Source organism: Mauremys mutica, chromosome 7 (genome assembly GCF_020497125.1).
Source record: "Mauremys mutica isolate MM-2020 ecotype Southern chromosome 7, ASM2049712v1, whole genome shotgun sequence".
NCBI classification, from domain to species: Eukaryota; Metazoa; Chordata; order Testudines; family Geoemydidae; genus Mauremys; species Mauremys mutica.
Genome location: NC_059078.1, coordinates 69,571,383 through 69,598,716, shown reverse-complemented (window position 1 = coordinate 69,598,716; position 27,334 = coordinate 69,571,383). Strand labels below are relative to the sequence as shown.

Sequence of the window (27,334 nt, the reverse complement as noted above, 5' to 3'; positions counted from 1 at the left end):
AAATATTGAAAATACATCTTAGTACTAGCGTAACTCTTCCAATGGCTTACACTAATTGCCCTCATTTTTTCTCCTTATTACTACTGCACATTTGTTCCCCATTTCAGAATGCTTGTGATTTTTTCCATAGATTCCTAACTCAAGACAACATGCTTCTAAAATCCTGACTGTAATTAATCAATACAAATCACTAGCTAAAATCTAGCCAACCTAAACAAAGAGCATGAAATATTTGCTTTACTACAATATCAACATATTAATAAGTAGACAATCTGGTGTAGGCTTTGGGGATTTTTCCTCTTTTGGAGAGAGTTAGGCAAATTGTCAGGGAAAATTAAGTTTAAAAAACTGCAAGCTAGACAAACCAATATACCTCCAGCTATGAAATTCCTACCTTTGAATTACATTCAACCATAACATTTAAAAGTATTGATTGTACCTAAATTCCCTCCTACATGAAAACGATTAAGAGAAGTTGGAGCACTGAGAAAAATACTAGTTCCTCAAGAAAATGAAAGAAAGAGCATGAATGGCAAGATCCTGACACCCTCCCCCGAATAATAATCCCATGTGTTAATGAGACCACTCTGATAAATAAGGTTTGCTAGAGGTGCATTTTGGATCTGAACTAAAGGGCAGGTCTACATGGCAATTAGACACAGGTGACTGGGTTGTGCCAGCTGACTCGGGCCTGTGGGACTCAGGCTCGAGGGCTCTTTAATTGCGATGTAGCCCTTTGGGCTGGGGCCGAGCTCTGGGACCCTCCCACCTCGCAGGGTCCTAGTGCAGTGGGTTCTCACACTTTTGTACTGGTGCCCCCTTTCACACAGCGAGCCTCTGAGTGCGACCCTCCCACCCCCCTTATAAATTAAAAACACTTGTTTATATATTTAACACCATTATAAATGCTGGATGAAAAGTGGGGTTTGGGGTGGAGGCTGACAGCTCGCGACCCACATATAATAACCTCACGACCCCCTGAGGGGTCCCGACCCCCAGTTTGAGAACCCCTGTCCTACAGCCTGAGCTCCAGCCCCCATCTCTACAATGCAATTAAACATCCTCTTAGCCCAAGCCCCGAAAACCCAATTCAGCTGGCACGGCCCAGCCTCGGGTTTTTAATTGCAGCGTGGACATACTGTGAGCCCCAAACTTACTCCTGAGTTCTGATATGAACACAACAGAATATCACACTTCCTGCCCCATTCATTTTCTATGTAAGGTATGTGGTTGGGGAGGCAGGGGGCAGACTGGAGAGAGCTTTGTAAGAAATCCTGCTCTTTCATTAGCACCTATTATCGTAATTTACCAGTGCGATGTGATCACGCAATTCACATTACAGCTGATGTGACCTATGCACAGAGAGGGAAAAAACAGACATGAAAGCATGCAAGTGATGCCACACCGGGCAATCTCTAACTCTCAGAGGATGACGTTTCTGATGGCTATTGGCAGATGCCCTTGGCTCTTCATTAGGGAGCCAAGGGCATCATTATTAACACATTGCTTGATATCTTTAACCTGCTCAATCATTGCCCAGCTTTTAACTAATGGCAGGTCTACCATAGGGGGTGGAGGGGGGTGGAAGGTAAACGTGGTACCTGGATCAGCCAATGTGGTGAAGCACCAGACTCCTGTGACACTAAAACCCCTTGGAAAAGGATCCCCTGTTCTTCATCCCAGACCTGACAAACTCACGACAGCAGACACACGTCTTTCAGGATATTTATCCATAAAGGGTAACATGTAAGGTATCTACAGAAAGCTCGTAACTTGTCAAGATTCATAATCATGGTGAGATGTCTATACAAATAATATTTAAGTAATATAAAGTATGCTTTATGGACTTTGAAGCAACTGAAGGTAAAAAGGAACTTTGCAAGACAGGGATTCACCCTCTGTGAATGGAAACATAAGGCTGTTTTCAGTATAACACAGAGGAAGAAGCAGTCCGCTGAATCCTTCCATTGAGGAGACATCTTGAGGAGCAAGGTGTTCTCATGAAAAATTGGATCCTAGTTCTTGAGAAACCAACCAGCTCTGTAACAGACTGAACTTGATGGGGAAAACCTACTTTATTAGAGAGGAAAGGTAACTATTAATAAAGTATAGATGCAGGTTCACCTTTTATTATTTTGTTTTGTATTGTAACCATTTGTTTCCATCACTCTCTCTTGTTTCTATTTAAATCTTTATTGTTTCTTAAATAAACTGACTTTTGTTTTATAAATAAGTGCTCACAGGCACTGTATGGTTCACAGGAGCAGTGGTCTGAGGTAAAACCAGTAAACTTGGGTATGCTGCACCTCGGGGAGCAGAGGATCTGGGATCTCTGTGAGTAGCCAGTGACAGGGGCTAGATAGCACAAGGGAATGATTCAAAGGCACTTGGGGGTGGTAGTGCTCCTATTGTTAACCTGCAAGTCGAAGGCAGGGCTGGCATAGCCCAGAGGAGAGTGCGTGAGCAGATGAAAGGATCTGACATCCAGCCAGATACAGGCAAGACTCCCTCATGCTGGAGGAAGGGAGTAACAAGGTGACCCACGGTCCTGGCTGCCCCAAGAACTGTCATGGTTTCCATTTTATTAGGAGGGAAATTGATCCACAAAGCAGTTAAACAACTTGCTGAAGGTCGTGGAGTTAATTAGTAGGATAGCCTGGAATAGAATTCAAGTCACCTAATTCCCTGTCCTGTGCTATTATTCAGGCTGAACATCACTGCTTCCCTCCTTTAGGGCTCACCTCTGCCAAGTGCTGAGTACCTTCTGCAAGTTGCCATGTGCTCTCAACATCCACTGACTTCCAGAGCAGCAGTCAGGTCACACAGACATTGTTCAGTACCTTGCAGGGCCAGGCACCTCATTAGTATCTGAGCCAATCCACTCCCTCTCTATCTTGCTGGCGCTCATATCACATTACTACTGCTTGGCACTTAAAATAGCACTTCATATTTTCAAGGCTCTGTACAAGCACTAACTTGAAACTAGCTCCGTGTATGTACTAATATCAAAATCAGGACCAGCCCGCACCCAGCCACAGCTAGCAAGAACATAGAGTTTCCTCTGCAATCCAAAGGAATAGATATTTAGCAGAAATCCGAAGTCCTCGACAGACTTTGCGTAAAGGTAGGTCTGATCAGTGGCAGAGCAGAGTAGAGAGTTCCCACCATGTGTCAATAATGACAAAAGAACAAAAGGTATTTGACCTAAACATTGCTTCCAGAAAATTGGCAAGTATCAAGTGTGACGTCTCTGAACTCTCAAAATCCCAAGTGCTTTTCTTTTCCTTTTTATATTAAATCTGAGCACTACTGCAGCAAGAGACAAAACATAGCGTCCACACTCACCTGTGTGCAAGTGAGCTACTTAGATGAGGAATCAAAATGGAAGTGGAAACATAACCCAGGCACTTTTATAACTTCTTCAAAAAGAGAAAGTTTTACCTTTGCACCGTTCAGCACTTAGGAATAAACTATATGTCTGGTTCAAGTCATTCGTTGGACACTGCTGGCAAGACGTGTAATTTGACGACAAGTGGATCTCGTAGAGCAAATTGCTCGCACTCTCTCTGGAAAAAAATGTAAAAAGAAAAGCAGATTTTTCACACAAAGTAAAAAAATAAGTCTTTGCTTGAGAAAAGTGAGAGAAAAAGCTAGACTTGTATTCTCAGAGGAGAGAGATCTGTTTGGGAAAAGATTACACTTCATCTTCTTATGCAGATAATCTATGTTTTCATTGAGCAACTCATTGTGCAGCAAGCACTTTTGCATGAATTGAAAGAAACTTTGATTTATCCAGCTTGCCAGATTTTGTTTAAGAAAAACAAAGTAATATCTTGCCTGTGAAGATGATAGTCACTATGACAGGGAAAGGCCAGTATTTTTAGCTGAATATACAAAGCCCTTGCTGTCTGGGTCTCCCTCCTCCCCTTTCCCCCTTCCCCCAATCACCAACCCAGCTTCAGAAGTATCTCACATAGCATTGGTTGCAGCAGCTGCATCCAGCACTGCACTTTGACCTGCTCTTAAGTTCTTTACTAGATATGAATTAGTTAGTAGATTCCTTACTGAGACTGTGTGTCTGCTCTCACACACGTGTGTGCATGCACATCTGTATTTCCACTTTACACAAGACTTGCAAAATAAAAAATCACTGACTGATGTGGCAAAGGCTGCTTTTAAATTAACTCTCCCCTCGGAAAGCTTACAGGAAATGGTTTAAACTCAGCAATCCTTAGAAATCATGTGTATGAGTTAGTGCATGTTAGTTAATTCAAAACGTCTTCTACACAGTCTAATAATATTTAATGTTGATTTTATATACAGAGATCTCCATTAAAATCTGTACAGTTTTACTTTTCACAAGATTGATGCTACCAAAGTATTTCCTGTACTTGGTATGAGAAATACCACCGTAATGTTAATTACCTGCAAACAGCAATTGCACAGATTTTAATGGGGAGCACTGTCGGTCATACAAGGTTTTAACCAATTCATGCATACCCAGGTCACTTATATTTTTCTACATTTATGTAGAAAACCTTCTTTATGCTCCAAACCAGATGAAATTAGATCCATTCAACATTGAGCTTAATAATTACTAGTTATGGGGGAGAAAAAGAAGCAGAGAACTGTACTAAAGGTCACAGAATGATATTGCACCTGGCTAGTGTGGTGACACAGAAATCATATACACCGCTACCCCGATATAACACGAATTTGGATATAACGTGGTAAAGCAGTGCTCTAAGAGGACGGGGCTGCGCACTCTGGTGGATCAAAACAAGTTCAATATAACAGTTTCACCTATAACGTGGTAAGATTTTTTGGCTCCCAAGGACAGCGTTATATTGAGGTAGAGGTGTAGTTTCCCCTAAAACTAGAAATAGTCCACAAAGCCCTGGCTGACAATGCTGCATGTTTGTAACGTAGCTTCAGACTATTGAAATCAAGACAGAGTATATAGTGTCTAATGCCTTCCAGTTGAACAGAGAGAGAAATGGGGGGGGGGGGAGACAGGCTTTTCATTAATTGAAGCCTGGATTCTCCATCTATGGTCTGAAGGCCACTCTCTCGTGAATCACAACTGATTGAGACCACCAGCAGAGAAGCGGGAGGTTGGTAATTAGGAGGGGAGATAGGCCAGAAGAGGGTTGCTCTCTGATGAACTGATCCAAAGAAGAGGAGGATGACAATTTCCCTTTCCTATTACCTAGAATGCTCACAAATAGTTTAGATGTGTGATGAAAAAGTCAAGCAGGAGACGGGACCAAGAGAGTCAGTGGTTTGGGCGTATTTTAAAGAAGAAATAGGCCTACACCCATTGCCCAAACTCTACTGCTCCCTAAACTTTGGATGTTCCTATGTGGAGGTATTTCAGAATACCTCTCTCCCAAAGGCAAAACCCAAATCCTGCCACTCCTGAATTCTGTGTGACAGAACAAAAAAGTGTCCCCTACTGAATCAAGCACATATCTGCTTTAAAAACCTTTACAAAATGCAAACATCCATAAAATCAGGAGATGCACAACAAACATTGATCTTAATCTCCACTGGAGGTCAGAGGAAACACCCTCAGTCTCAATTTACGAGTAAAGCAAACCAGAACGTTACACCAGCAGAGCTCTTCATTTTAATCGGCCATGCTATCACGGTTTGCATTAGAATTAAAAGAAAAAGACATTGAGGCATATCAAAACGAGTATGGGGTGGAAGCTAGGAGTTCCCTATCTCAAAGTCCTAGTTCTTCAGTAGACATGACCGAGTCAATAAACCTTTCTGCCTCAGTCTTCCCCTATATAAAATGGGAGTGATAATCCTTACCACATCCGGACATTGGGAGGAATAATTAACAAACATCTGCAAAGTACTTTTAAAAATGTCAAGCACTACCTAAATGCTAAGTATTTCCATTATAATTATTTAAAATGCTAACAATGGTTTAATTTTAATAGGGGGGAACATACAACTACAATTTCATTTTTTTCCACTTGCACAACAGTCAAAGAAAATCCTAGCCAGAGTCAAGCAAAGTCTCTCTTACTGCTCTACCAACCAGGATGGAGGAGACTACATGCGCGCATGTGCGGTGAGAGGTGATGGCGAGGGGAGGGGGGAACGAGGAGAAGGAATGTTGCTTTCCAAGGGCCAGATTGGTTTACCACACTGAGCTGAGTCCTGGACCGCACAGCTGCAAGTTATAAATGTCCAGGCAGGCAAACATGAGTGGCATCCCTTCCAGTCTGCCAAAATTCCAAGCAATTAGAACAGCTAGCACTTTCAGCTCTTTTGCAGGTTGCCTAGATGGAGCCTCAACAGAAGGGAAGAATGAAGGGAGGGAGCGTTGTTTTAAGAAAATATGTTAAATCAATTTTATTTTTTTATTTCCACTGCTGAATATTATTTGGCTTTCTCCACAGTCTTTATGGATATTTGCCTTACGCTGTAATGTGTTTGCCAGAAATCAATATCCTCTTATCCTCACTAACTAGTAGCCAGTGTCATCACCTTTGCAGCTGCCCAGTGTAGCCAGAACAGGAAAACTGGTTTCTTACTTGTCTTATTTCAGACAACTCATAATGTTCGACTTAGACACCAGAGATAAATACTCCTATTGCAGCTGGTTGCCAACAGCTTTTAAATCAAATTCTTTGTCTTTCAAATGCACTTTTCCACTGAGTAAATATGGAGGGGCCATTCCAGGACCTCATTTAAAAAATAGCTCATGACCAGAATATGGGGAATTTTAAATTGACCCACCAGGATGGCCGGTGAAGGGTTCTTACCCTCAGGAGATGTGAGAGAAAGGAAGGGACAAAGCAAGAGATTTCAAGTGCTCCCATGGAGTACAAATGATGGAAACAACAATTATTATTTGTACAACTCACAATCTGAATAGACAAGAGAAATGGTGAAAGGGCACAAAAAGGAGAAATGGTCCCAAGGTCAGTGATAAAGCCAGCAATCAAACCTAGTCATCCTATGTCCCAATCCCATGCCCTAATCACCAAACCATCCCACTCCCTCAGACATTCAAGGGTCCCTCAACTCCAGCATTTCTGACCCCCAATGCAAAAATCAGAGTAAGTTCCCTAGAAATGGGGGTTACAAATTTTATAAAAGCTTATAACTTTTTTTCCTCTGCTACAAATCTTCCCAACACATGAACAAATGGTTTCTAGATCAAATTTGTGATATAACAGTATATCCTCTCCATAGTGTAGCAAAGACGAAGCCTAAAGAGACAAAAGGGGTTTTCTATCAATATAGGAGCACCACCTTCCCAAGTGACAGCAGCTAGGTCAATGGAAGCATTCTTCCAGTGACCTATCTGTGTCTACACTGGGGGTAGGTTGGCATAACTACTTTGCTCCTGGACGTGGATTTTTCACACCTGACTGACACAGGTAAGTCAATCTTAATTTTCAGTGTAGGCTAGACCTCTATTTAAAGTTTATCCTCCCAGAGCATTGAAGATGGGGTTATTCCAACACCCATCAGCTGGGTAGCATCTGAAAGCAATTCCAGACCATTGGGACAACAGTCTGACTCAAGATAAGCTGAGGAGACTTTACCACAGAGCAGTGCAACCCTGGATGCCTTTTTGAGTGTCTTCAGGCTCCACCATCTGACAATCACTGCATGGAAATGGTATCTATGTGCCAAGAAGAAAAGTTGTGATACTGCCTCAGACACAGACACCATTCCTCTTTTGGAAAGAACAATGCAAAAATACAGCTGTCTGAAAAGCATATGTGATTCTACAATGGAAAACAACAACCTTTAATGATCAGGCAGAAGAAATCCCAAAATTCCAGATGACTCAATATCTTGCTTCCAGGAAGCATCTGCGACACATCTTGGTATATGACCCTTGGATTAGTCCAATCAGTAACAGAAAGCCTATATTGTTAAAAAGTGGAGAGTGGGGGCTATTTCCTCATCAGCACAACTAGATAAACAAATTCTCACCTAAAACACCAGTGACCCAGCCACATAAACACTGCCCAAATTAGGGCCAAAATAGGAAGTAGCCAGGAGGCTGAGAGGGAGCTAGTGGTTATTTTGGGGGAGAGGGGGAGGTTATATAAAACCCATCTCACTTAACACACAATTGTCCTGTGAAGACTGTGTGAGTCCCAGCATGCAATGCTTGATGCTGCCACACACCGCATTATAGAACTGTCTTTGACCCACATGCAGTACAGTACAGGCTGCATGGAACCCACACCCACTCAGGGTGGTGCTCTGTCTCCCTTTAGTGGTGGCGAGGCCATATATACAAGCTGATGACCTTGCTGCAGCCTTGGTGAAAGGAGCTGTGTTTTAGATCAAACAGCAGAGACTCACGCTTTCAGATCATAAAGGTCTCCGTTTTGATTCCTGCTGCTGACATCACTCAAGGATGCAGTGTATTATGCACATTGGCCACCCCAATAGAACATCAAACCCTCAAGACATTATAAGCTAGTCTGTTTATACGCTTACCTCCTTATACTCATCTCCTGGAATTAAACTGATCAGTTGTAACCTTTATATCAGTATTTCATCATACAGATGCTGGAAAGGAAGCATCAGAATGCCGCTGTTGGAAATGCCCCCTACCTTTTCCTCCCAAAGGGATTTAGTATTGCAGACTAATACATTCTTCTAAATGGGCAAGTGCCAATTTCGACTCTGTTAAGACGAGTACATTTTAAATTTGTAATGCATGCTTGGTAAAAAGACAACAGGCTTGTTCATGAAACACCAAGGTTGGTAGTACAAAATAGTGAAGCAAGAAGTTGCTTATAGTAAAGCTGGATCCGTCATTCTGGTTTTATATTATACCTCTTCAAAACCGTAAAGCTTCCTCTATGGGGAGAGATCAATCATTCAAACAATAGCTTGAAATAAACCACAATCTGATGACTGTCATAGCCCCTTTGACACCGCTGCCTACCATCTCCCAGCGTTTATACACTAATCAGTTTAGTCTTCCCACTTGGATGCGTGTGAGGCAGCTGTTTCTAATGGCTTGTATTTTCTTAAAGCCTCATAGAGCAGACAGCCAGGGCTCTACAATTTCCTCTGCTCTCTCGGCACAGACTGCCCCAAAGGAGGAACAAAGCAACAAGAAAGAGGGCATGGGGAAAAAAACATTCATTTTCATGCTTCCTGAATCATGGAAAATCTCAGCTCATTTCTAGTTAATGCTCAGTTGTTCTTTTCCAGTGTTTTAAATAAAAGCCTTTCTACAAATCTGACAGTTATCTATTACTGAAGTTAAAATTCAATCGCTGGTCTCTTCACAAATAGCATAGGGTTTTCTTCTTTTTTTTTTAATTAATATATTCAATTTTAAAAAGATCTTGCCAGCAGCTGAAGTTGATGCACTTGAAGTATAGGTGTCACTCTTATTTGTAACTTTGTTTTATAAATAAATTATATAAATAGGCTTCTTTGATTGCTCAGAGCATCCAGCATTAAGTACTGGGGCATAGCTTTAGGCATAATTGTACTACTGAATTCATCAGCTGCCTAATTATCATTCATTTTGCATCTATTTCTGCTAATTAAAAAGAGAAAAACTCTTAACAACTTTTACATAAATACTATATTTGTTCTCTGTAAAGACATGAGGTTAATTTACCAGTTATTAACAGATTATTTAATTTTATAACTCTCATTCTGCAGAGGCCAGTACCCCACAGTCCTGGCAAAAGGAAGCAAAAAAGGAGAACTGAAGTTCTCTCTCTCTCTTGCTATAACCCCCCTTACCTAATCTTAGTCACACTCATTTGCTGCATCATTTCCAACTTTGGATTGTAAGTGGACAATCACCAGGGACTGACCCCAGGGGCTCTCCCAGAGCTAACAGCGTGAGCCTCCACACCCTGAGCAAAAGACGACTGACACTGAATTCAATGACTCTTGGATCAAGCCCTAAGGGTCTTCACAGCAATTAAAAAAACACAGCTGGTCCAGACCATCTGATTCAGGCTCAGGCTGCGGGGCTGTAAAATTGCTGTGCAGATGTTGAGATTTCACGAGCTCTGGGACCCCACGAGAGGGGAACGTCTCAGAGCCCAGGCTTCAGCCTGAAGGCCTACACAGCAATTTTTAGCCCTGCACTCTGAGCCTCAGTTAGATGTCCTGGGCCAGCCATGCCATGCCATGCCATGATCTTTAATTCCTAAGTGGCTTATCTGGGAGCTGTAGTAATCTCCTCTTCACTAAAAAGAATGAGGAATACTTGTGGCACCTTAGAGACTAACAAATGTGTTTGAGCATAAGCTTTCGTGGGCTAAAGCCCACTTCATCAGATGCATGGAGTAGAAAATACAGTAGGAAGATACACACACACACACACACACACACACACACACACACACACACACACACAGAACATGAAAAAATGGGGGCTGCCATACCAACTCTAATGAGACTAATCAATTAAGGTGGGTATTATCAGCAGTAGAAAAAAAACTTTTGTAGTGATAATCAGGATGGCCCATTTCAAACAGTTGACAAGAAGATGCGAGTAACAGTAGGGGGAAAATAGTTTTTAGTTTGTGTAATGACTCATCCACTCCCAGTCTTTATTCAAGCCTAATTTAATGATGTCCAGTTTGCAAATTAATTCCAGTTCTGCAGTTTCTTGTTAGAGTTTGTTTTTGAAGTTTTTTTTATTGAATAATTGCGACTTTTAGGTCTGTAATTGATTGTCCAGGGAGGCTGAAGTATTCTCTGACTGGTTTTTAATGTTATAATTCTTGGTGTCAGATTTGTGTCCATTTATTCTTTTGCGCTGAGACTGTCCGGTTTGGCCAATGTACATGGCAGAGGGGCATTGCTGGCACATGATGGCATATATCACATTGGTAAATGTGCAGGTGAACGAGCCTCTGATAGTGTGGCTGATGTGATTAGGTCCTATGATGGTGTCCCTTGAATAGCTATGTGGACAGAGTTGGCAACGGGCTTTGTTGCAAGGATAGGTTCCTGGGTTAAGAGAGCATGACACAAACACACCAGGCTGTTTGGAGCAAGGTCTCGCTCTCTCTTTTTGTATGTCTACATGGAAAAGATGTGTTCTTGACTTGCATTAGCTAACACATTTTAAAACAGCAGTAAAAACAATGAGGAGTCCTTGTGCCACCTCATTGTTTTTACTGATACAGACTTAACAGGGCTACCCCTCTGAAACCTGTCATAAAACAGCAGCGAAGACATATCACTGCCCTATAGGGCAGCCTGGGCTTGCTTGAACTGGAACTGCTAACTCGAGTTAAAAGACAAGTTGCTGTATCTTCACTGATATTTTAATCCAAGTTACTTAACATGGATTAAGATAACCTGAGTTAAATTTCCAATTTCAGGAAATCATGGAGAGGGTCAGACAATAATTATTTAACAACAGTAGACACATTCAAACAGTTAAAGCTTTATAACTGTTAAACATAAATTGTCAACAGCACGTCAGAAGATATAAAGTAAATATCTTTCAAACCAAAAACTCTAATACATTCTCAAGAAGCGTTTTTCTTGTTTTGCCTCTCTGTAAATTGTGATGATGTTCATCAATGGAAATATCTTTTTCATTAGTTTGTGTGTAATAAACATTGGCCAACATTTACTGACAAAAGTCTACTTCTTCCAACCCTGTATATAGATAACAAAGAGTGGCAGCATTCCCATTTTGCCCAGGGGCTGTCCCTGATCCTACCTAGCCACTCCAGGCAATGGGCTCTCCAGCCAACCTCACTGGTCTTGGGTGGGGACCCAGTAGCACCTTTCCCTGCTGTTCAGTAATCCTCTCCCCACCTCCTCTGATTACTACCTTAGGGTATGGCTACACTTACGGTTTGCAGCGCTGGTAGTTTGCAGCGCTGGTCATCCAGCTGTGCAGGGCCAGCGCTGGTGTGTGGCTACACTCACAGCTACCAGCGCTGGTGTGTGGCCACATTTGCAGCGCTGTTGGGAGTGATGCATTATGGGCAGCTATCCCAGCGTTCAAGTGGCCGCAACGTGCTTTTCAAAAGAGGGGGGTGGAGTGGGGTCTAGTGTGACAGGGAGCGGGGGGAGAGAGAGACGGGATTTTTGGAGCCAACACTGTGTGTTTAGCTTCCTGCCTTGAAAAATCAGAACATGTTTCCGACCCCTTAGTCTTAACTCTTAATTGCAAACAGCCTGCAGCCAACACGACTCCCCGCTGTTTCATTCGCTCCCTGCCTGCCTCTCATTTGATTGTTTACAGCCAGGTACATATGATCACAGCAAACAGGAGCTCTGTTTGTGGAGCTCCGCGCGGAGCTCGTTCATAACAAAACAAAGAGAGGCTGCATAATAAAACAAAGAGAGTAATTTATAAAAGCATTCTGGGATACATCCTTATACCCTGGAGGCCAATCACAGCGCTGGTGTGTGGCCACACTTGATGACCAGCACTGCAGCACCAGCGCTGGAATCCTTATTCCCCATGCTGAGTGAGGTGTACGGCCAGCACTGCAGCCAGGGAGTTGCAGCGCTGGAAGTGCCCTGCAGGTGTGGCCACTTACTAATTGCAGCGCTGGTGGAGGCTTTCCAGTCCTGCAACTCGCCAGTGTAGCCATACCCCCAGCTGCAGCAGCAAGAGCTCCTGCCTTCCTGAGGGCTGCCTCTCAGCTGTGCTCAATGGGAGCGTCTGACCGAAGGTGAGAATCGGCTGCTAGCACTTACTTTAGGCTGAGAAGGTTGCAAAGCCTGCATTCCATGCTGGCATAGAGGTCTGTCCCAGTTCGAAGGAAGGGAGAGAGAAACAGCGCCAAGAGCACAAGTGATCGTCAGTGAAAGTGAATGACTGGGGTGAATAGCCAATGTAACAAGACAATTCTGCTTCAAACAACCCAGGGATCTGGGGGCAGGTGGGAGACTATGCACATTCAGGTTAATTTTAGTTCTCTCTTTCTTTCTGCTTTTTCCTATCACCAGTCTAAGGGGGGGGAAAAAAATAAAACACACTAGTGCACACAACCCCTTAAATGGTTGGTGGTGAAGACCACCATGCCTTCCACCCAGCACTTCAGCTAACTTGGAGAACTGTCAGCATTTAAAGCCAAGTTCCTTCTCTGAGTGGAGAATGCACATAACCTGATGGAAGTGGAGGGAAAAAGGAGAGCTGTCTCAGGTACATACCTAACCCCTCCAGTCGGCATATGCGCTATCCGGATAAAGGATCAATACCAGCGAGCCGCCACCAAAATACAGGGCTTCAAGATGAGCCAAAGAGCATTTAAAGTAGGGAGCCAAATGGGATGATCCTCAGGATGACATGAAAAGTGCAGATAATCTGGGGGGAAGGAAGTTAAATACCAAAACTACAATTCATTGGTACACCCCCAAAAAAATGTTTAAGGGCCAGATCCTGAGCTGGGGTAAGTCAGTGTAGCTCCACTGACTTCAGTTTACGATAGCTGACAATCTGGCCCTTAGTCTTTAAAGGCAGACAATGCAACCAAAAGTTCAGGCAAGAACAAACAAGGCTGATCTCACCAGCTCAGGTTTTGTGGGCAAGCAGCATTTTAGCTCCCCATAAATCTTCTAGTGGTGCACTGATTATAAATATTACCACTCCAGAACTCCTCCCCTCCCTGCAGGTAGTAGCTGGGTAGCCAAGTAGCTCAGTTCAAGAAGCATGGGTAGAAGTTTTAATTAAGATTAGACACTACTACTTAGGGTTAGTCACTCTGTACATCACAAAAAGGGGAGTATTTAATAGTATTAAATACTATTAAATATTAATAGTATTAATATACTATTAATAGTATAATAGTATATTATACTAGTATACTAGTATTTATTTTTTTAAATAGTATAGTATTTAGTATAGTATAGTATTTAATTTTTTAAATTAAAAAGTTTAATAGTATTTTAAATTTAGTATTAAGTTTAAAAATACTAAACTTATAGTTTAGTTTAGTCTAAAACTATTTAGTTATTTAGTATTTAATTAGAAAAGTGTACTAGATAGTACTTAATTATCTAGTATTTAATTAGCACATAAGGACAAGTTTTGTCCTATGGCTTAGTAGGTGGTCAATGAAGCTGCAACACTGGCAGTTCTGTGGTAGAATTCTTGAGCAGTATTGTCTAGTGGATAAAGCAACAACCTATGACTCAGGAGACCTGGATTCTAGTCCTAGCTCAGCCACTGGCTTGCTGAGTGACCTTAGGCAAGTAACTTCACCTCTGGTTCTCAGTTTCCCTATCTGTACAATGGGAATACGATGGTTGCCTCCTTTGTAAAGGGCTTTTGAGATCTACTAATGGCAAGTGCTATTTTAAAGAATTAGGTACTATTAGCAGTAATATCATTGTGCCTCAGTTCCTGCAAAATGGGTGAAATATAATCCACTCTCTCTCACTCATCTATTTAGACTGTAAACTCTTTGGAGCAACGACTGCCTCTTAGTACATATTTGTACAGGCCCTAGTATAATGGTGTCCTGACCTCAGCGGGGGCCTTGAGATGCTATTGGAATATAAACAAACAATAAATGCAAAATTGCAGTCCTTTGGAAATATGGCAGATTGCCTAATATGCTTTCTTGATCTAGTTAAAATATTTACTATTTCTAACTGGAAATAATGTGACAAGGCATAAGGCTAAGTATATTTTACTCGTCTGGCACCCATAGATAGCCGCTTAATTTAAAGATTATATGGTATAATTGTGACTTTACTCAATGACAAGAACAACAGAAAGGAAATTTTGGACACAGGTAGCAGGATTTTTGGTTTCTGTCACTCCCCCTTTTGTGTGTGTGTGTAAATGATAAAATTATGTAAATAAATGTATTACAAATAATTGACAATTAAAAGTAGTAAACACATTTATTACTGACTTTATTATAACTGCATATAATCTGTGAAGGGAGGGGGACTAGATGATCTTTTGAGGTCCCTTCCAGCCCTACATTTCTATGATTCTGTAACAATTATAAATTAAGATGTTTGAATTTATATGTAATTGATCACAAGTGAGCATTTTATTACAATGTTCCTTAATGGACAGAGATCACATTTAATATAACAATTTGAAATTGAATAATAGTATTGTTAGAACTTATTAGGAATGGTGAACAGAACAATTTCTGCCTCAGGAATTATTTCAGTAACATTTTATGTCATAAGATATTCATACACCCCCTTTTGTATTTTTATTACTAAGTTCAATCTAACATTTTTTAAACAGCCAGGCAAAACCAGAAGCTTGTCAGTGACACAATAAAATACATTCAGTGATGAGTAGTCCTTTTCTCACTAAATTTTGCAGATTACGGAGAAAGGGAGGAGGAGAGAGAGGCACAAACATCTGGAATAACTTCCCCCTTTCTATTAATCAAGAAACCTTCTTAAAACCCTCTTCTTCCACCTCACCCTTCATCTCTCAGATCCAGTCTGCTCCCACTTTCCTCCTCGTCTTTTATTGCTTGTATTGTAGCTACCTGAGTTAGTCTCTAAGCTTCTCAGGGTAATGAAGGGGTTCCTTTTGAGTTTGTATAATCTAAATTTGAAATTCTGTCTCACTGAAGTCAATGGCAAAACTCCATTGACTTCAACGGGGCCAGGATTTCACCCTAAGTTCTCTGTAAATAGTCACGCTCTCTCCTCTCTTCGCATTATTTACAAGTGGCAAAGCCATTCCCAGGTTTCGCATGTCTTCCCAAAAGTGGTAACAGAAACCCCCAAAATTTTATAGTACCTCCCCCCGCCACACACACACAGTTATCTATGTTGTTAAAATCACTGTCTCCCGCTGAATTTTCCCATTTGAAGTCTGTTAGTTAGTGGAACAGTTGGGGCAGGGGGCTGATGCTGCTTAGCAACATTTGCAAGTGCAGAACTAACTCTGTTTTTAGAATCGTTTGTAATGTAAGCAACCATTTGTGGAAAAAAAAGAACCATCACAAATGCTTACATCCATAGACTGGTATGTGGAGAGCAAGTATACACCCGCTCCTACACATTCAGTGGGGGGAAGCACAGAGGAGCAATCAGAAAGATGCCAGGGTTACAAGGGTTAATATATCTGCTCTTTATTTAGATAGACTGAGAACCAGCAACACTCTTGGCAACATTTAGAGTCAATCTGTGAAAGGCACAGGCATCCATAACCTCTCTTTATATTCCCCTTTTCAAAGCACATTTCATGTTTTAATCATTTTGTTTTTAAATTGAGTCCGCTTCCAAATATCCCCCACAGCCCCAGTGCCCTCTCCCCCACCACACACACACACACACACACACACACAGCCCTTTATTGCCTGGTTAATATCGTTCATACACAAGGGCAGGCCTGGGAAGCATAATTACATATCTAGTACCTGGCTGTATATGAACACTCCCAGTGATAGGGGGTTCATTGCCAAATCTAATTTGTGAAGAGCACGATTTGCAGCAGATGGATAGAAAAAGCCCCCGCATGGGGTTGCCTTTCATTCTGCCCACTGGCCTCAGCAAGAAGCTTATTCACTGCCTCTTCCCAAGGCTAATGATACAGAGCATTCTGCGCAAGACTGAAATAATCCTTGTCCAAAGATTCCAGCATTAGCCTTCCCTTACAAAAGGAGCACCGTCATATTATACGACAGAGAATGGCCGTATCACAGCTATGATTTAAGGAGATTCAGTATACAGTATATTAGTCACCTTGCATTCCTCTGCAGCCTTTAATTGTTCTCTTTAGAAATAATCTACACTGCAATTAAAAAAAGGCTGGCTGTCCCATGCCAGCTGACTTGGTTTCATGGGGCGCAGGCTAAGGGATTGTTTAACTGCAGTGTAGAAATTCAGGGACCATCACAGGACCCTAAAGCCCAGGCTCCAGCCCAAGCCAGGAGGTCTACACTACAATGGGTTTTTAACTGCAGCGTAGACATCCCCTTTGTGTCATGTTTCCTTTTGACCTCTTAGCGTCTTCCTGCTAATACGCTTGGAACAACCTCTAACTTTTGTGTTCCAAATACCTTCCCATTCCTCTAAATGAGTCCTTTAAAAAAAAAAATCAGCACATCTTTTGCAAACACACAATGAAACCACTGACATGTCTGATCCATTGTCTTGTGTAATTTTTTTCTGCATGCTATTATAAGGAACTTGGGGCAGAAATTTGATCTTTACATGTCTTATAAGTCACTGCATACACTTCTTTTCAATTTTAGAATTGCAGAAAAGGTTCCACATGTAAAATTCTCCCACCAGTTCCTGTTATTAGTTCTCACTGTTCATACCATGGTTTCTCTATGTGCAGATAAGCCAGATGGGATTCCTGCTTTCCCTCTCTCTGCAGCCCACCTTTTGGTGTTCCATTTATACAATGATTGTTAAAAGAGGAAGCGGAGGAAAACTTGTATGGCTCTTGTTTTGCCATAAAATTGCCAGGTGGGCCAAATGCACATTTGCTGTGAATTGCCATTTGCTTTTCATAAGTTCAAGCTTCATGATGCTAGACATTAGGGAAACACTTTCATTCAGTAAGTGAGCGGCCTTGTCTGGAGGTATCATTAGCAAAAAGAAACCTATGTTTCCTCTTCACTTTGTCTCATTATCCAAAATACCATGTTCCTGTTTATTAAAGTAAGAAGCATTGGCACTCCCAGCACCCATCCTGCTGCACTCTACCAATTGATTTTTAAGGCTCATGGGGTACCAACAAATATTTAAGCAAAAATGGCAACCTCCTTGGGTAGTCATATATTGAAGTGTCTTATCTTTACTTCTGTATTTCAAGCAGCAGAGTAGTTCCCTGCACAATATGCAATACTCCATGACTTGTTGCAGATGAGAGGTAGTATATTCTTAGAACTCCTGGTACTGGTATACTGTGGTTAAGCAATGTAAGCTGAAAAGGTCTCAGTAGCAGGATTCTCTACTGCAGTGTAAGGATGGGTCATTTCAGATTGTCATCCCCAGTGTGTAAAAAAAATTCAGCGATTGGAAATGAAAAGGTACTTTATATGGATGATTGGTAGGACACAGTAAGCAATGGCCAACAGCAGCATAGCAGTGCTGTCCGAATCTGCACAGCAGTCCCACTGCTATTATATTAATGTACTGGAGTGTTTAGACAAAGAAAGTAGTAGGAGGGAAAGAGTAGTGAAGGTAGGAAATTCACCTGAATCAGATTTTCAATCAAGCTAACTACGCCTGCCATGTATGCACAAAGCCTAAGCCGATACACTTTACATAAGGGTAGCAGAAAAAGGAGAAAATCAGAACATAAAACAAAAGCATCCACTGAAGATCAAGTAAGAGTCAGTGCAAGTTCACAGACAATTGGGAGAATTTTCCTCTTCCTCGTCTTGTTTTTTATGTTTTCTGGAAGCTAAATTTGCCAAGAAACAGTTATGAAAATGCCAGGGGGAGGGGAAGAGTTAGCCTCGCGCACCAATTATTCTGACTTTGAGTTTACAAAATGTAAACAGCAAGGTCAGATTGTCAGAGCAAGTGCAGGATGCTTGCATTCCGATCAGCTCGGCTGCTGAGGATTTGGTTCTCTTTGGTGAAAGATTCAGGTCTGATGAAGTTCACGCCCTGGTTGATAGGGCAATGCTGACCTCAGCTGCAATATTCCCTTAGTAAGATAGAGAGTGTCTCTTCCACCCGCCCCCACCCTTGTGGGTGCCATTTTATTGCAATCAGGAGCCCAGCTTGTTCCACCCAGTGCCTAGGCTTGATGCTGGGCAGGGGGGTGCTGGGAAGAGGGTAGGGAGAGAAAGTGAGGTGGGGGTTAGTCGTGGTTTCTCCAAGCTGCCACAAAATGCATCTCTCCAGAGTTATCCCAGTGCTATTCGTCAACTGTTTTTCAGGGCTGTGAAAAATCAATGAGATTTGTGCTGCAAACTGATCATTATGACAGGAAAAACTCTGCAATGAAATTGATTTGCTTAAATATAATAACAATTTAAACAGTGAGTTATAGGAGGGGAAAACCCTCAAGATCTCAGATAAAAAGTGAGATAAGCAATAAACCTCCTTGCTATGCTAACTAAACGGATTTAAAAAAAAAATAGGCTTCAGACTTGTTAAAATGGAGATTCCCCATTCCAGCTAACACAATGCAGAACAAGGATAGCCAGGGCAGCCGAATCACAACATGCCTTTGACTGGGCAAACTAATGAATCCAGATTAGTGCATTTATAAATTACATGCAGCAGCAACGATTAAAGACTGTGATCTGTCCCAGTCTTTTGGCTTTATTTCACCCTTTTGTAAGAGTGTACAGAGCGTAAATCTAGCAACATTTCCATGAAATCCCACCCTGCTCTTCTGCAAGGCTCAACACCCCGAAATCAGTGGTGGTCTTGCCAGTAAGGGTCAGGAGAACAGAAATTCAAATAGGACAAAGTACGTTTTTACTTCCATTTCAATTCACAGCTATTAAACTAACATTGTAGTTCTTCTCAATCACAAATCCATTGTAGGGTAACTGCTGCAGTGATCTGGATGGTGTATAATACACATTCCAATCCAGTGGATAGAGCTCTGGACTAAGAGCCAAGAAATCTGGTTTCTATTCTTGGTTCTTCCACTATACATTTCATCTCCTCTCCCATTCTGTATTATTTGTATTATCTTAGCCCCTTTGTTTGTCTTGTCTATGTAGATCATAAACCTTTGGGCCACAGACTGCCTCTTATGACACATTTGTACAATGAAACCCCTGCCCTAGTCTCAGCTGGGGTCCCTAGGCACTACCGTAATGCAACTAATAAAAATAATAAGAAATAATTCCATTATTTGGTTCTATATTCACATCAATTGAGCTAGAAATGTTACTTATGCTTCATTCAACAAGTTAACGAGGTCAACAGTGAGAAAATCAACTCTTCTCCTCTTCCCCGTGTGAAGGAAGAAAAACAGAGGTAGATCATACTGACCCCACAGCACCATTGCTTTTAGTGGCTCAACGCTTTTATGTAGAAATTCAATAGTTTGCATAAAAGTCAGAGCATTTTTTTTGAGGCACTCGCATTCCACTATGCACAAGAATAATGTTTGCACCCAGAATAGGTGCATATTTGACTCCATGGCTAGAAATAGAGCCACAAGAAGCACACAGCTAACTGCTTGATTTACAGGCACAAACAGGTAGGTTCCTGTCAAAATCAGCTCTACCTCCACTACCCCCCATGTAGATGAATTTCAGTTTATGAAATGCCGTGGTGAAGCACATTTCATCACCACAGGTGACCACGTGCAGCTTAATGAGTTGGTATGCTTCCGATCTGCTTCACTACCCTCACTGTAAGCATCCTAATTTCTGGGTCAGTTTGGGGTCATCCTCAGAGAAAAATTGCATGATAAGAACAGGTCATATGATACAAGTCCCATTTCCATCACACACAGTATTCTAGTAGAGCTATTTTATTCCAGAGATTGCACCAAACCCTCTGACAGCAGCCGCATGTTGCTCAGAAGTGGTCAATCACGTAGACAGACATTCAATCTCCATCACAGATCCTTTATTTAGAGAAGTGATGGACAACACTACCTGGGCACATTACAATGGATGAGCTGAAGGACTCATTTCTATGAGCCAATTCAATTTTTACAAGAACAGAATCATTGTTTTCTTCCCCCATTGCAATTTTTTTTTAAACATATGCACTTCAGTCTACTGGGAAGACAACTTATTTTTCTGCAGGCCACTGCCAGTAGCCTGTTTGCGTCATCATGCAATGATATGTTTCTTAATATAGCAATAAAGGATTAATCGTTCTGCTTAAAAAAGGAGATTCAGACAACCATGGGTGAACACAGAACCAACAAATGAGCGATCAGGAATGTAAAATGAACTTTGTGTATAGCTGATAGAGAAAAGCAAGTATTTAGCATACAGCTCTCGCGAGTGCAGCACACTTCTGAAAAGGAATACACTGCAGGTGGAAAGGCAACTGTAGTCAACAAAGAATTATATTCACAGCTATTTCTCAGATTCAATCCCACCTACAGTAAATGCTTATAATTGCATCAGTTTTAAATCTGCAACCAGGCGATCGACTGGGATTCAACTTCATGCAGTATTGTGCCATCACTGCCACTAAAAACAATGGCTATAGGAGATTGAGAAGTTACAGTTCAATATGCCCAGTGACAACAAAGAACAGAGAAATTGCACGCGTTAAAAATTAAGGTATTGGTATGCTTACCAAGATTTTCACAATTTAGGTGCCTAAGTGAATTGTTTTTTGAAGTGTTCAGCACACAACAGACAGACTTCGAAGGCAGTAAATGGGAGCTTCCAGTTGCTCAGCACTTTTCAAAAACAGGATCCTCACGTAGGTGCCCAATTATGGATTTGGGATATTAATTTTTGGTGCCGGTTTTTGTTTTTAAAATCTTAACCAAAGAATTTATCTGGTAATCAGGCCAGCATAAGGATCTAGCTAATTCTGTCTTTTAATTTTTAAATTCTTTGCAAGAGTTTGATTCCCCTCCAGATACCAATGTTCTTCAGGATCTATAATGTAGGTCCAATTATTCAATCTACAGGTGAGTCCACTTCTATTGGTGCCAGAAACAAAATGTTCACGTCTTCTCATGAGCGCATGCTGTAGTTACACATTGTTTGGGGGGAGTGTGGGGGGGAGTTTATACAGATGAGATCTGTCCAGATCTCCTATACAGAGGAGATCTGGACAGCCACAAGAGGCAATTGCCCAAATCCCGTTGGCTTTCATTAGACTTCGGGACCTAAGTGCTCTTTTTGAAAGTCTCCCCATCAAAAATTAAATTATATTATCAGACTTGTAAAATTACTTTCTAGTAAGAAAAAAATGCTCCTGCCTAAGTCAAAATTCACTGCTCCTGTTTCTTCTGCTTCTCTTGTTTCCTGCATATCTTAGTTTCACCAGACCTAAATCACAATACTTCATTATAATGCAAAAACCTCTTATTTCTCAAATCTAATCATATACTTTCTTACTTTTTAAAAGTAAAGAAAGATGGTTTTGTCAATCTGGACAATGCTGACAATACTGATTCCAAATATGGCTGATTTTTTAAAAACCTGATTGCGATTTAATATACAATTAATGATTATTCTGAAAGTAATCTGAACTATAATTACTGTATGAGATTAATATTATGGCTGCAAGATATGTACATTTCTCTGTTCTTCTTCAAGGTGTTTGAAGACTTTACTTTTTTACATAATATGTGGGTATGAACTACTGATATTATAATCTTTCAAAATTCTGTCCTTTGCTATCAGTTGATGTCAGAATTGGAGTAAGTGATCTATAATAAAGTATCCAAGTTACATAACCAAGGTGACATCCTAAGAGCAAAGTTCATAGTGCTTACTAATTATTATGGTTTCAAAAGCCAAATTATCCAATGGTTAAGGTGTTAGCCTGGATCTGGAACACCCAATTGCCAGCTCTGCCATAGATTTGCTTTGTGACCTTGGGCAAATCACTTAGGCTGGTCTACACTGGGAATTTATGGAAGAATTCTTCTGTCAACCTGGCTACCACCTCTTGGGAAGGTGGATTACTTGCACTGACAGAAGAACTCCTCCCATCAGTTATATAACTATTAGTTATTAATGGTTCCCAATCCTGCTGGAAAGGTATAACAAGTGGGGTTCCACAGGGGTCTGTTTTGGGACCGGCTCTGTTCAATATCTTCATCAACGACTTAGATGTTGGCATAAAAAGTACGCTTATTAAGTTTGCAGATGATACCAAACTGGGAGGGATTGCAACTGCTTTGGAGGACAGGGTTATAATTCAAAATGATCTGGACAAATTGGAGAAATGGTCTGAGGTAAACCGGATGAAGTTTAATAAAGACAAATGCAAAGTGCTCCACTTAGGAAGGAACAATCAGTTTCACACATACAGAATAGGAAGAGACTGTCTAGGAAGGAGTATGGCAGAAAGGGATCTAGGGGTTATAGTGGACCACAAGCTAAATATGAGTCAACAGTGTGATGCTGTTGCAAAAAAAGCAAACGTGATTCTGGGATGCATTAACAGGTGTGTTGTGAGCAAGACACAAGAAGTCATTCTTCCGCTTTACTCTGCGCTGGTTAGACCTCAACCGGAGTATTGTGTCCAGTTCTGGGCACCGCATTTCCAGAAAGATGTGGAGAAACTGGAGATGGTCCAGAGAAGAGCAACAAGAATGATTAAAGGTCTTGAGAACATGAAGGAAGGCTGAAAGAATTAGGTTTGTTTAGTTTGGAAAAGAGAAGACTGAGAGGGGACATGATAGCAGTTTTCAGATATCTAAAAGGGTGTCATCAGGAGGAGGGAGAAAACTTGTTCACCTTAGCCTCTAAGGATAGAACAAGAAGCAATGGGCTTAAACTGCAGCAAGGGAGATTTAGGTTGGACATTAGGAAAAAGTTCCTAACTGTCAGAGTGGTTAAACACTGGAATAAATTGCCTAGGGAGGTTGTGGAATCTCCATCTCTGGAGATGTTTAAGAGTACGTTAGGTAAATGTCTATCAGGGATGGTCTAGACAGTATTTGGTCCTGCCATGAGGGCAGGGGACTGGACTCGATGACCTCTCGAGGTCCCTTCCAGTCCTAGAGTCTATGAATCTATGAATCAGCATAGGTAGTGTGCCGCTGTAGAGGTTTAAATATAGACATACCCCCAGTCTCTGTATCACAGTTCTCCCACTCTAAAATAGGGATAACAGCACCGCACTTTCCTACCTCATAGGAGTGTTGTGAGGATTGCTATATTAAAAGATTCTGAGGCACTCAGACGGTATTGGGGGCCACAGAAGTATCTAGGACAGATAGACACTACATCTTATTGACCAGATTGGTGCTACCACAACAACAGTAATAGACTGCTCCCACAAGAAACAGGGAAATAAAGCTATTTCATTGGTACGCTCCCCGCCCTACATTCTCTCCCTCACCCCAGTCACACCTCCTTCCTTTACCTTCTTATCAGGGCATTCTTTTCTACAATGTAAAAAAAGTAAGTGCCTCTCCTGAGTTGCCTGATGCCTTTGTTAATCTAATGCTCAATCACCACATGTGGATGCCTCCAGCAAGGAGTGGTGAAAAGTCTTTATACAGGTCTGTCGCATCTTAGGCGCATTTAACATGCACAATTTCAGCTTTACGCGATCGGCAAAAACAAGAAAAACACAACAAAAAAAGAGAAAAATAATTTAAATACTGTTTCTGTAGTGTGGGCAATTCCACCCGCCATTACACTCAATGTAATTTTGACTATACGCGATTTTTGCTTTATGCACTGACTGCGGAACGTAACCCCAGCGTAAGATGAGATAGACCTGTATATTCAGCTTGGAGAATCCTCCTTAAAATCACAGATGACTTCTCTTGTGGTTGCTAAAGTCCAACTGGTAATAAGCCGCTAATTTCTATGGTTGAAGCCCATATTGCCGCTCCACAGAAGTCCAACACAGACCTATCTTACTAAAGCCCAGGGGATCCAACAGCCAGCCATACTTTCAATAAAATAACTGTTCATTCAAACACATGGAAGTCTGTCCTTGCCATTACAGGACTAAGCTGTACTGACTCTTTAACCTACTGAGAATTAATAATCAAAGATCTTTGAAGCATCGCTGTCTCTCTTTGTGGTGTGTGTGTTTTCTTTCTTTCTCTCTTTGTCCTCTCTGAGCAATACAAAGTCTTCAATTTCCTGACAGGAAAAATGTCAGACCAGACATACAAGGATGGTCTACAGTGGACCCAGGAAGTGTTAGTGAAACAATATGTTCACTGGCACGTGTGTACACAAACACACACAACCCCCCCCCCCCTTCACCAAAACAAAGACAAAGAGAAGAAACCCTGCATGTGCTCATTGGTCACGAAATCCAGGAGCAGAAAGAAATTATAAGAGTTTACCTCAGAAAATTAAATGAAGACAAAAAGGAATCACTAAACAGAGCTCCCTATGCCCCAAAAATGCCCAGCTTTCCTTGCCGATATAATGCAATGTTCAAGACCATACTGCTTTAACAAACAATGCTGGCTCTCAGATGGTGCCCTGGCAGCTGTGCTCTTCACCCAAATCTGGTCTAACTCTGGTTTATCTTTTGTGAAAGGAGATTATTCTAAATGAAAAACCCTGAACAGGATAGCTCCTCTGGGTGATTTGAGCCCTGCATGATACCCACCTTGAAAGATGACACTTCAGCATGATAATTTCCAAACACGCAACCAAATTCCAAAGTCACAGGACAAAGAATCACTGTCCTGCTTGCTCTTTCATATACGACTCTTCAAAACATATATAAAAGCAAGAGAGTCAATTGCAAAGATGGGAACCTATGGAAGACGTCACCAGAATCCTCCACAAGGTCACTATAATACCCTTCTTGAAAGCAATGGAACTCTTTGTGGTAACATCATAGTTCAGTTAACTCCTTGCTGATTTCATTTGGCTGACTGACAATGGTGTACCCCTTCTGCCAAGTGTATTGGTCACAGAAATTTTGCTCATCACTTCTGAGCCAACAATTCTTGTCTCCCTGTGATACATGCTATCCAAAGCTGGCAGTCTTAATAGTAAACATATTCACTAACTTTCCTCACTTATGCTGCCGATGGACATTGGTTTCTAGCTATTCTAACCAATGTATCATATTCAGTCTCCTTCTGTGCTCTCAGAGGGTTTTCAGGCCTTAAAATATTATGTTATTCCATTTGGGGGAATTTTTTCAAACGTACCCATGAAAGTTAGGCACTTGAAGGAGAAGGAGAATTAAGTACACTATTCCCATTTGTGCTTTTGAAAAATTTCCCCTTTCCTTAATTGGAAATAATATCATCACCTCCTACTCCACTCTGTGTATTTTCTTTTTAATAGGAAAAATTATTTTCAGAAGTCACAGCAATTGGGATTTCATATTTACAATCACAATAGGGTAAATTAATTCACTGTGTTATTTCCCTCAAGTAGGCAGAAGCCAGAGGCATGATGGAGGAGTCTTGTCTTATAGCGGCAAAGCATGCCTTGCTAAATAACTGCTCCAGCAGCTGCAGCCCATCTATTTGTGTTATTTGGCCTTTTGAACATCTGCATAACTTGCATGCTTCAAATACTGGGTTACCGTTTTCCTTCTCTACAGGAGAAAAAAAGGGCAAAAAAAAAAGCACAGCCTTGGTGTTTACCTGGCTTTCAGATTCACAATAAGTGGGTGAAACCCGACACTCAAACTAATGCCATAATATGCTTTAGAGGCTTTGTTTCCTTATATAGAACCAATGTATGGTGTTTCAACCTGGCTTAAGTTACATCCATCAATTACAAAGTTACTAGAAAGAATGATATCCACATAACTAGATTCTTTCCAACTTAAAGACTACCAATCATTATTATTCAGCCCCTTAGCTTACTTGATAACATGTTTGTAGAAGATAAAGACCTTACTACAGATATATTATTTAGAACTATTGAACCCATTTTATCACTTAAAGATCAGATCAAATAAAGTCACCTAAATTAGTTTCTTACTTCCCTCCAGCCAGTCCTCCATATTGGCTGTACTACCTTTTCCACTCTGTCTGGTGCACTAAGACTTGAAATGTAGGGTCAACTGTACCAGACTGCCAGATACATTAAAAAAAAAAAACGGGGGGAAAGGAGGAAGAAGGAGACCAAAAGTGAAAATGCATGTGTCCTGCAGTGGCAAAAGAGGATGACATCAACTGCACAGTGAAAAGTTTGTGTGGTTTAGAGTTTTGTCACAGAACCAGTCCCTGAGTTATGGTGCCTATAGCTCTTGTCCCATCCTGAAATCTGCACCCTAGGCACTACCTAAAGCTGCGTCTGCATAGAAATCAGTGTTGCATTAGAGAGCACTGCTTAGTTGCCTTAAAACTGGGTCACCATGAAATATACTACTATATGCTGAAGTAAAGTGGAATTTAATGAGAAGAGTTGTAGTGGCCAATCTATGGGTCAGATTCTCAGCTGACGTAAACTAAATTGAAGCCAATGAAGCCACACAAATTTACACCAGCTGGGTATCTAACCCTGTAACCAAATGATGCACAGCTTTTAGAGTCCCTGAGATGGACTAGCAAACACACCATGAACAAAAGCCTTAGGCCAGGCAATGCTGGCAGTGGGGGAAGGATCAGAGGCATACCATAGAAATAAAGATGCTAAACTAAAAACATTTGTCATTTAAAAAAAAAAAAAAAAAAAAAAGGTTTGATCTTGTTTAAACTGGTTGTAAAATTAAAACGCCCATACAAAATATGTTTCCCAGTATAGTCTCATCAAATTGATCTGTTTAGGAATAGTGACTATTGCAGTGGTTGTAACCTTTTCTATACCATGACCCACCCCCCTTCCCATTT

General features: G+C 41.2%; 1 protein-coding gene across 4 annotated transcripts in view; it reads right to left on the bottom strand.

Annotated features, from left to right (window-relative positions):
* Positions 1-27,334, bottom strand: part of ZMIZ1 (zinc finger MIZ-type containing 1) — a 525,799-nt gene that overhangs the window by 377,503 nt on the left and 120,962 nt on the right. For all 4 annotated transcript variants that reach the window (XM_045023882.1, XM_045023878.1, XM_045023879.1 and 1 more), the window contains exon 3: positions 3,442-3,566. The gene's annotated coding sequence lies outside the window, so the exon portion shown is untranslated. The remainder of the gene's footprint in view (positions 1-3,441; positions 3,567-27,334) is intronic.